This window comes from Chiloscyllium punctatum, chromosome 16 (genome assembly GCF_047496795.1).
Source record: "Chiloscyllium punctatum isolate Juve2018m chromosome 16, sChiPun1.3, whole genome shotgun sequence".
NCBI classification, from domain to species: domain Eukaryota; kingdom Metazoa; phylum Chordata; class Chondrichthyes; order Orectolobiformes; family Hemiscylliidae; genus Chiloscyllium; species Chiloscyllium punctatum.
The window spans coordinates 62,167,948-62,178,754 of record NC_092754.1 but is presented as its reverse complement, the minus strand read 5'-3'; the positions used below and the strand labels follow the sequence as shown (position 1 = coordinate 62,178,754).

General features: G+C 43.8%; 1 long non-coding RNA gene across 5 annotated transcripts in view; it reads left to right on the top strand.

The window, feature by feature from the left end:
• Nucleotides 1-2,807: 2,807 nt before the first annotated feature.
• LOC140487195 (uncharacterized) overlaps nt 2,808-10,807 on the top strand; it is a 59,091-nt gene continuing 51,091 nt past the window's right edge. For 4 of the 5 annotated variants that reach the window (XR_011962737.1, XR_011962738.1, XR_011962735.1 and 1 more), the window contains exons 1-4: nt 2,808-2,873; nt 3,467-3,573; nt 6,329-6,411; nt 8,913-9,020. This is a non-coding gene — a long non-coding RNA (uncharacterized lncRNA). The remainder of the gene's footprint in view (nt 2,874-3,466; nt 3,574-6,328; nt 6,412-8,912; nt 9,021-10,807) is intronic. The other variant, XR_011962736.1, reaches the window with a different exon arrangement.

Sequence of the window (10,807 nt, the reverse complement as noted above, 5' to 3'; positions counted from 1 at the left end):
TTTTGTGTGAAACAAATCACATGATACATAGTTATTCAGATAACAAAACAAGTTTGTTCATTGAAGAACCCAGAGGAAAAGGTCATGAAACAATGTGAGTTTGATACACCTCAATCATCATTTCACGGGCAATCTCTGAATAAATTCTCCTTTTCCTCCTCGAAGTATTCAACTTCTTGAATAATTGAGAGAATGAAGTCACAGTTGTACAACACAAAATCAGACCCTTCAGTCCAACTTGCCCATGCTGACCAGATATCCAAAATTAATCTAGACCCATTTGCCAGCATTTGTTCCATATCCATCTTAAACCCTTTCTACTGATTCAGTTTATTTTACTTTATCAGCACTTGAAATACTGACATTTTTTTCTCCCAACATTGGTTAAAGAAATTATAAGTTTATTCATCCAAGTTAATTTTGTAATCTTGCACAAAGAAAAAAGTGAAAACAACATATAGCTCAGTGCAAAACAAAATACTGCAGCTGTGCGATATCTGGGAACACTGTAAAGGTGAGGCACTGATACTGCACAAGTTTGTCAGCATGGTTTCAATTACTGACAATAATTTAGTAATGTCTTAGTCTTCCCATAGTTAAGGTAAATGTGAGATATCTGAATTTCATGAATTGGTTCCTATTGCACTTTGATCAACAAAAATTATTCTTGGTTTAAACTTCTCAAAAGAGAAAGTGACGACCAAAGAAGCTGGATATCAGAATCGAAAAGTGTCATGCTGGAAAAGCACAGCAAGTCAGGCAGCATGCGAGAAGCAGGAGAGTTGATGTTTCAGGCATAAGCCCTTCATCTGGAATCACAGGCTTCAGAAAAATAACTGGCATAGACTTATGCCAATACATATGTAGAAGGGTCAGATTAGAGACTAATTTCAGATTTGGTACCATTCAGTGCAACATTTCAGTATGATATTTACATATGTACCTAAAAGAGAAGTTGTCTAAAATTACAAGCTGTAGGATGATTATAGGATTAAACCTGGAAATAAAGCTGGTGACCCAGAATGGCAAAGTGAAGTCCCATCAGTATCGCCTTGGGCAGTGTCAAGTAAGAATTTGAGAGCAGAGTTGCCACTTTGGTGTAACCTGCAGTCTGGCCAAATTGCAGCAAAAATCTGTTCAATTTTATCTGCAAACTATTGAATGCAAAATCCTCCTTGCACAATAATGAGGCAGCATTTTGGGATGTCATTTTTAAAATATATTATTTTCAAAGTTACTCACAATTAAGAGTGATCACTTGGTGCTGTCTGCATAACACAGTATGAAAAGGAATTAATAGAAAAAACATTATAACCCAAATTCAGAGTCACTAATTCATTGATATTGCATGGGTCCAGCATTTATAAGTAATCAATTTTTAAAAATAAATACAGATACATTTACTAAGTATATTGGAGTACAGTCAAGTTTCTTACTGAACAGTGACAGGATTGGACAGAGTCCACATGGATTTAAGAGAGGGGAATCATACTTAGCAAATCTACTGAAAGAATCTACAGAGTCGAATATTAAAGTAAGAAATTGCAGGATATTTAGAAAAGCTTATTATTAAACATGGTAGACTGGGTTTTGTGAAAGCGAAACTATATTTGACAAATTTGCGACAGTTCATTGAGGAGATAACAAGCAGGGCTGATAAAGGGCAATCCAATGATGTTCTGTATTTGGATTTTAAAAATGCAAATGATAAGGTGCTACATAAAAGTTAATTGCACAATTTAGGAGCTCATGGTATCGGGGTAATGTATTAGTATGGACTGAGGATTGGTTAACCACACTGGCTGTTGCTGAGTCCTCACTTGGAGTACTGTATACAGTGTTAGCTCCCATATTTAATAAAGGATAAACTAACATTGGAGACCATTCAAAAAAGATTCACTTAGCTGCTTTGAGGACAAAAGGGTTGACCGATCAGGAATTGATAAGCAGGGGTGATCTAATGGAAACAAGATTCTGAGGAGCTTGACAGGGTAGATGTTGACTAGATCTTCGAGCACCAGTGAAGTCTCAAACCAGGGGACATTACATAAGGGAATATTCATTTTAGAAAAAGTAAAGAATTTTTTTCTCTCAGTGAATGGCTAGAATTTTCTCGCCCAAACAATTGCGAAAGTTAAATGTGGGAGGGGAATAGTTGGGTTACTCTTTGGGGGTTGTTCTGGCTTGTTGGGTTGAAGGGCCTGTTTCCACATAGTAGGGTATCTGTGATTCTGACTCAAATTATTTTAAAAGAGGGCAGATAGATTTTTGAAAGATTGAGCAGTTGAGGGCTATGCGGATCAAGCAAAAAAGAGGTGTTGAGGTCTGGGTTGGCCAAGCCATGATCTGATAGAATGGGGGAACAAGCTGAAGGCGATGAATGCCCTACTCCTGCTCCGATTCCTTGAGGCGCCGTTTCATGTTTTTTTGTTGTCTCCAAAGAAGAGCGTGATACAATGTGCTAAAGATCTCAGATGTTGTGAAAATGGGGTGTTTATGTACTGGTTCAGATGGCATTGGTTCATCAATCACACCTATACAGTCATGAGTAGAAAGGCAATTCCCTCCATGAATACAGGAAATCTACTGCAGAGCTCACACAAAGGAAACTCTCCCATCACATTACCCAACATATCAGCAAAAGCAGGCTGCACTGCGCATGCTCTCGCTAACAAAGTGACCCGCGGGTGATTGATGTTAGCACCGGACCAATGAAAGCACGGTGGGCGGAGCTGGAGGACCTAGCGGGATGTTGGTCCTCCAACCAATCAAAGTAAATGAAGGGCGGAGCTAAACTAAACCATGTGATCCCCCTCGTGCGGCGCAGAGTCGCCGTAATGAATGCTCTGGAAGTTATGGAGAGAAAGGATCCGGTAAGGAAATAAATAAATAGGGAAACGGGAGAAAAACTGTGTTGCTATGAGCGGAGAGGTTTTACAAACAAATTGTGCACGTCGGAAAACACAAATTTGAACGTCCCATTCCCGTGTTTGCAGTAAATTAGGAATGGCCTCAGCGCGGCTGCGGGCCTGAGTGAGCGCCGCCATCTTTAATCGGGACAAGGATTCACTGGACAAGTGCGCGGCCGCCATCTTTGTAGGGGTCAAGGTGCAGCAAGGCGCATGTGCAGCCTTTCTCTAGTATAGAGTCATTGGGATCATAGCAGTCAATACTGCTCTGATTCACCTCTGGGCTCCCTCATAACCACTTTGTCAATATATAGCTTCGTCAGTCTCGAAAGTAATTTATAGTCAAAGGGTTTTTCACTGCGGCCCAGCCCCTGATCATGTGCTGCTCTATTATCAGATTATTATTTTCTTGAATATTTTTGACAGTCAAGAATTCTTTTTTTCAAAAAGCAAGTGTATTTTCCTTCCATTTCTGACTATCAAATTCTGCACCATTTTCATTCCTTGTGATTTATTTTGCACTCCCTGAAACATCAACTGTGTTTCTCCTTCCACAGATACCAGTGATTAATGCCAAAACTCTGTTGCCTGTGGAGAGGGTGATGTTTGACTTTCTTGTACAGCTGCAGTTTGTGTGGTGACGGTGCTCCCACAATGTGGTTGGGTAAGAGACATTACAGAGTATTCATTCAGCAACAGTAAAGATCTGAATTTAATGTCCAAATCAACAACAGTTTGTATTTTTATTATCATGCTAATAATTTCACAAAAATACTATTGACAACTTTAGACATAAGGCCAGAGATGGAGATATTAGGTCAGGTGACCAAAAGCATTGCCAAAAAGCAGGTTTTGAGGGATGTCTTAAAGGTGGAAAGCAGACCTGTGAGGTTTTGGCTGCGAATTTCAGACCATGCTGCTTCAGCAACTGTAGAAACAGCCACACAGGTGAAGTAATGAATTAACAAATGGTTGGGAGTCTCGAAGAAAATGGGTTGTCGAAGTCTCAAAGTGTGTGTGGTGTAGGGAGCTAGGGATTATCACAGCCAGAAATTAAATCAAGTGTGAGAATTTTAAATTGAGGGATATTGGCCAGGTGCTGGCAGGTGAGACTAGATTGGGTTGGGGTATCTGATCGGCATGGACGGGTTGGACCGAAGGGTCTGTTTTCTTGCTGTACATCTCTATGGCTGTATGCTGTTTATTCTAATTAGGAGCCTTTTGATGAATCAACAAGCAGAGATTTAGACTTTCTTGAGATTACAGGGAGGTTGAATGTGGGAAGCTGGCCCTGAGTGTGTTTGGAAAATGAAGTGTGGAGATAACACACAATGGATGAGAGTTTCAGTATATGAGCTGAGATGAGATCAGCTAGAATTCGTGATCTTGGAGTGGGACTGAGTTGTCACACTCACCTCACCTCTGGGATTCAGCTGGTTGCCAGATTGTGAATCAGGGCGGTAACACAATCGGGAGCTGAGTGGCCCTGGTGGAGCCTAAAATGAGTGTCACTCAGCTGGCTGTTGCTGAGCAGTTGCTGCTTGGTCGCCCTATTGATGACATTTTCCATCACTTTCCTGCTGATCGAGTGTGGATTGATAGATGGAACTTGCCTGGGTTGGATTGCCCTGTGTTTTTGTGTTGAACATCCCTGGGCAATGTTCCACATTGTCGGTAGATGCCAGTGCTGGAGCGGTACTTGGCTTGGTGGGTGGCATGTTCTGGAGCTCAAACCATCAGTATTATTGCCAGAATATTGGCAGGGCATGTAGCCTTTGCACTACTTAACCATTTCTTGATGTTATTCAAACTGAATCGAACTGGCTTAAAACTCACATCTGTGATGTTGGAAACCACTGGAGAAGGCTGAGATGGATCATCCCACTTTGCACTTCTGGCTGAAGATTGCTGCAAATGCTGTCATCTTATCTGGTGCATGGATGTGTGAGGCCCCTCCATCAGTAAGGGTGGGGATATCTGTGATGCTTCCTCCAGTGAGTTGTTTAATTGTCCATCACTGTTCACAACTGGGTGTGGCAGAACTGCAGAGCTCCGATCTGTTCCATTGGATGTAGGATCACTTCGCTCTGTGGCTTGCTGCTGATGCTGTTTGACATGCAGATGGTCCTGTTTGGTAGATTCACCAGGTTGGCACTTCATTTTTAGGTATGCCTGGTGCTGCTCTTGGCATGCCCTCCTTTACTGTACATTGTGATGGGTGAGAGCGGGATTTACAAACCCATGAGATTACAGATTGTGCTGGAGTACAGTTCTGCTGTTGATGTCCCACAGTGCCTCAGAGATACCCAGTTTGAGATCCTACATCTCTTCAAAGTCTGTCCCATTTAGAACGGTGATAGTGTCACTCAACACAATGGAGGTTTTTCTCAACTTTAAGCCAAGACTTGTGTTTCCAAAAGGAATGTGTGATGGTCGCTCGTACCGATACTGTCATGGACAGATGTCTCTGCAGCTGGTCAATTCATAACAATGAGATCAAGTATGTTTTACACTCTTGTTGGTTCCCTCACCACCCGCTGCAGACTCAGTTGAGCAGCTATATCCTTTAGGACCTGACCAGCTCAGTCAGTAATTCTGTTGCAGAGTTAGTCTCGATTGTGGACATTGAAATCCTGTACCAGAGTACGTTTTACAAAATTTTACTTCCACAGTGCTTCCTCCAAATGTTGTTCAACATGAAGAAGAACTGATCCATCAACCAAGGGAGGACAGTACGTGGTAATCAGCAGGAGCCATGAGATTTCCTGGTGTCCGGAGTCAATGCTGAGTACTCCCAGGGCAAATCCTCCCTGTCTTGTGCCACAACCTCTGCCTGGTCTGTCCTGCTGGTGGGGCAGGACATATCCAGAGATTTCAGGAGAAAGTGAAGATTGCAGATTCTGGAGGTCAGAGTCAAGAGTTTGGTGCTGGAAAAGCACAGCAGGTCAGGCTGATGAAGGGCTTAGTCTCGAAACATCGATTCTCCTTCTCCTCGGATGCTGACTAACCTGTTGTGCTTTTCCATCACCACAATCTCAATATCTAGGGATGATGATGGTGATGGTGGTGGTGGTGTCTGGTCATTGTCTGTAAGGGTTGATTTCATGAGTATGACTATGTCAGGCTGTTCCTTGATTGGTCTGTGAGACAGCTCTGCACATTTTGGCCCCAAAATCCAGATGTTAGTCTGGAGGACATTGCACCATCGAGAGGGCTGATTCTGTGGTTGTATTAAATGGTACCTTCTTAGATGCCGAGTGGTCCATCCAGTTTCATTCCTTTGTTGAAATTTTGCAGTGATTAATACAGTGAGTAGCTGGCTGGGCCACTGTCAGGTTGGCAGGATTTTTTCCGCCATTGACAATGGTTTCATGGAGACCAGGAGATTCCTAATTCCAGTTATTTTTTCTTGAATTCAGATTCCGCCATCTGCCAAGATGGGATTCGAACCAGGACTTCAGTCGTTTGTTTTAATATTCTGGATAAAAGTTAAATACATTAGGTTTGTTCACTCGCTTTTAATATCACTTACCCAGGTTTTGTTTCTTTGTGAAACACTGTTCATCATCCTGTCTCCTCCATCCTTCTCTCCAACAACAAGAGTTTGGAGCACATGGAGTTTCTTTGTCACTAAGACTGAGATAATCCAATCTGTAGCTTCCCTCCCTCCCACTCGCCCGCCAAGCCAAACTGCCTCAAGTGGTGTTCCTGGTTTTGTCCTAAACTTACATCTTCCTCCAGTCTCATGTCAAGCCTTATCAGAGCTCACCTTCACCCTTTACCCTAATCTCACTAAACTACAGACTTTCCAACTCTCTTTCCTCCTCCTCCTCATCAGTCCCCCTCACCGATTCACAGATATTGTTCCTTGTTCTGTCTTTTCTGGTTATGTCCTTCTCTCCCAAAATCCTGCTCCATCTCCACTCTCCCTTTCCTTTCTGAATTCCTTGCATTTGGTGTCCTTGGTCCCTCCTGTATCTCACGTACGTACTGCCAGGAGGTGACATTGTACAAAAGCACCATGTTGGGATTCACATGTACACTGACGATGCCCAGCTCTCCCTTCCCATCATCCCTCTCCATTACTCCACTGTTACTCAGTTATCAAACTGCTTACCATATTCCCACTACTCGATGAGGTGCAGTTTCCTCCAATGAATCATTGTAGTGGGTAAACCCATTGCCTCACAAATTCCTTTCCCTAACAGCTGAGCCTCTCCCTCTCACTGGGAACTGTGCAGCAGAACTACACTCTTCACAGTATTGCAGTTATATCTGACGCGAAGCTGACCTTCTGATCAGACATCTACACAATCCCAAACACCAGGAATTCCAATCTCTTAAACGTTGCTTGTCTCCTCCTCACCCCAGCTCCATTGCTACTGAAACCCCTTACCCGTGTCTGTGTTGCCTTAAACTTGACGAATCCGAAACAGAACCCTTGATTCTGTGACTGACTCCGAATCTGGTTTCAAACTCCCCCCTCAGTACTTACCTTCAGACACATCAATATTTATTCTGTCAAACCCCTTAAGAATCTGGTGGTGCGGTCTGATTGTAGCTAGTGGAAATGACAGAAGATGATGTGTTGTATCTGGGTGGAAGATAAGGACTTAGGGGTGTGTTCTATCCTTGTTGCAGTTGGAGGTGTGGGTTTCAAAGGCAGAGGTGCGGGAAGTGGAGGAGATATAGTGGATTGTATTGACCACATGGGAGGGGAAATTGCAGTCCTTGAAATACGGGGCCATTTGGTATGTTCTGGCCTCACTGGAACACTGCAGTAAGCATGAGACAGAGATGTTGGCCAGGGAACAGACTCGTGTGTTAAAGTGGCAGGCAGCTGGAAGCTCAGGGTCTGTTTTTGCAGCAGAACGTAGATCATCAGCTTCCATTTCCAGCCCCTCCACTGAGATGCTGCCAGACACAGGTTCCTGTCCCCTCCATTAACAGCTATGCACCCCCCCCTCCCCCCCAGCCAGATGGTAATCCACTCCTTTGTCTTTCCAAATGTTCTGGTCTCTCTTTGGGTTCTGTCCCTGCCTATTATTTACTCTTTAACCCCTATCTCCTGCAGTACAAAGATCTGCAGATTAGTTGAATTGGCCAAGCTAAATTTCCCATAATGCTCAGGGATGTGTAGGTTAGGTGCATTATTTGTGATAAATATACAGTAATAGGGTTGGGGAATGGGTCTGGGTGGGAGGGACGCTGTGGAACTTTTGGGCTGAATGGCCTGTTTCCACACTGTCAGGATTCTAATTTTCCCAGCTCCCATCGGTTCTGAGGAAGAGCCACTGGACAGATTTCTGTTCCCAGATGCTGCCAGACCTGCTGAGCTTTCCCAGCACCTTCTGCTTGTTGTTCCTGATTGACACCATCCATACACCTTCTGGATTTGATTCAGACAGGGGGAGGATCCCACCACTGACCTCACAATGGGGTCCAGCTGATTGATGGCAGCTTCGGACCAATAGGAAAAGGTGGTGGGACTGGTGGACCAAGTGGAACCAGCTGGTCATCCAAACAATGGGAGTGAATGAGGGGCGTGGCCAGTGGGATGACACGTCACCAGTAACTCAACCGATGCAGTGCCACGTGACACGGCTGTTGGTGAATGTGGGAGACACAAACACGGAAGGGGAGAGTGGCCTCAGAGACAGGGAGGGATAATGAGTCACTTTAGACTGGGAAATTTTAATTACACTCTGTGCGATTCGTAAGTCTGAATTTGAAACGCTTAATCCCGCGTTTGCGGCAGATGGGAAAATGGCTGCGGCCCTCAGGCGGTGAAAGGTCCTGGGAAATGGCCGCCATCTTTACTGGGGGCAAGGTACAGTGAGGCACATGTGCAAGTCCCCTTCATAGGATGGGGGGGGGGGGGGGGGGTGCGCTGTGCAACTTGATGAGAAGCATTTACACATCAAGCACATACCAAGAAAAAAGTATGTCTTTATATTCTTCCTGCACTGACTGTGAGTTTTGTTTTGTGAATTCATTTCATAGGATATTAAATCAGAATGATTGAGGCTGGGATCTCAAAAGCAAGTTTTTACAGTCAATGGAGTCATCAGGATCTGAATACCATTGGCATTTAACTGTGGAAGGAGAAAGGTTTGTCTGTTCTGTTTGTGGGAAGATATCTCCAATATTTTTGTTAAGCAGAAAGATGTACAAATTCGTGGTTTGATCACCCTTTGGGTGTGTGCTGTGTTCTGGGCCCTGCAGCTGAGGAAGGAGATATTGGCCTGAGAGGGAGCACAGATTTATCCAAATTACACCTCGTCTCTTTGTAAGAACTCTCAGATTTAGACCCAATCACCCACTTCATGATGTTAATCTGTAAACTTCATATTTTCAATTACTTGCAAACTTCCCATTAAAAGTCCTTTTGGACTCAAATTCCAGCACCTTTTCAGGTGGAATGTTCCAGCTTCTGACAACTGTCCATTCATCCAGAAACTGCTGAGGTCCATGTTGACTCTGGGGTTACAAAGGGCTGAATTGAAAGATGAGGTGCTTTCCCTGAGCTCCCATTGAGATGCATTGGAACAGGACAGGAGGCTGAGGGCAGTGTAGGTGTGAGCAGACAATGAAAATGACAGGGCTGCACTGTGAGGGCTGCTTGGCTCAATGAGAGTGTTCTGGAGTTGGGTGTAAACAGAGTGAGGTGAGACAGGGAGAAGGTGAAGCTGAAACTCCGTTTTAGTTCAGGCCGTTCAGAAATTCACAGTCCCAATGGGAATAGCCAGTTTTTAAGTGATACCTGCGGAGTATTTGTTAACAGTTTTTAAAGTACTTTTCCTGAGGGCAGTTGAGAGTTAACCACATTGCTGTGGGTCTGGAGTCCCATGAAGGTCAGACCAGGTGAGGATGACCGTTTCCTTCCCTACAGGACATTAGTGAACCAGATGGGTTTTCTAACCATCAACAATAGTTTCATGGTCGTCATTCGCCTTTTCATTCTAGATAGTATTGAATTCTGATACTGCCATCAGTCATGTTGGGATTCTAACCCTAATCCTCGGAACACTGTACATAGCACTCATCTGGCAGGAATACCATTAAGCCATTACCTCCCTTTTTAGCAATGTTTAAAAGAAAGTTCCATCATTCTATGTGTACAATGTGAGATAAAATACTACAACGTCCATGTGTCAGCCTCTCCAAAAGGTCAATTAACAGAAGTTTGTTTGGGGGCGAAATATTTCACTTTTTTGAGGGGGCGGGGTTTATTAAACAAAAATGAATCCAGATAAAAATCGTACGCCACGCACATGTAATTTCGGAGGGGGATTACAGAGACAGGGAGGGTTGTGGGGCCAGAGGGGGACTGTTGTCCAAACATCACTGTGGTGTACATGGACTGCAGCATTTCAGGGAGGCGGTTAACCACCACTTTCTCCAAGACAAGTAAAGGTGGCCAATAAATACTGGTCTGGGCAGCAAAGGCAACCCCCAGTGAATAAAACCAAGCAGTGACCTCTCTGAGCTGACTTGCTGTGAAGTTAAAAACCTCTCTGGAAATGGAGTGGGCAGAGAAGAGAAACAGAGACATTTCATAGCTGTCCTCAGAGAGACCTCACCCTTGGAAGTACTCAGAGCCGGGAATCAGCTCAGTGAGTTTCAGTCTCTTCAAATATCAATCTTAGTCGGTTTAATTTTATTAAATCTACAATAGTGAGTAAGGTGAGGATTTCTTTTTAATGTCTTACGGTCTCTTGATTAAATGTTTAAGATATGAACCGTAAGCATTAAGTTATTCTCGGGCAGTATTTTTCGAGCAGTAAGACTGTGCCTTTGTCTTGGTCTGTAGATTGTTAAGGCGGAGAGATGGCCTGTTGTAGAGTGGCGTGCTGTTCCTGTCGGATGTGGGAGATTAGGGAGAGTTTCAATGATCC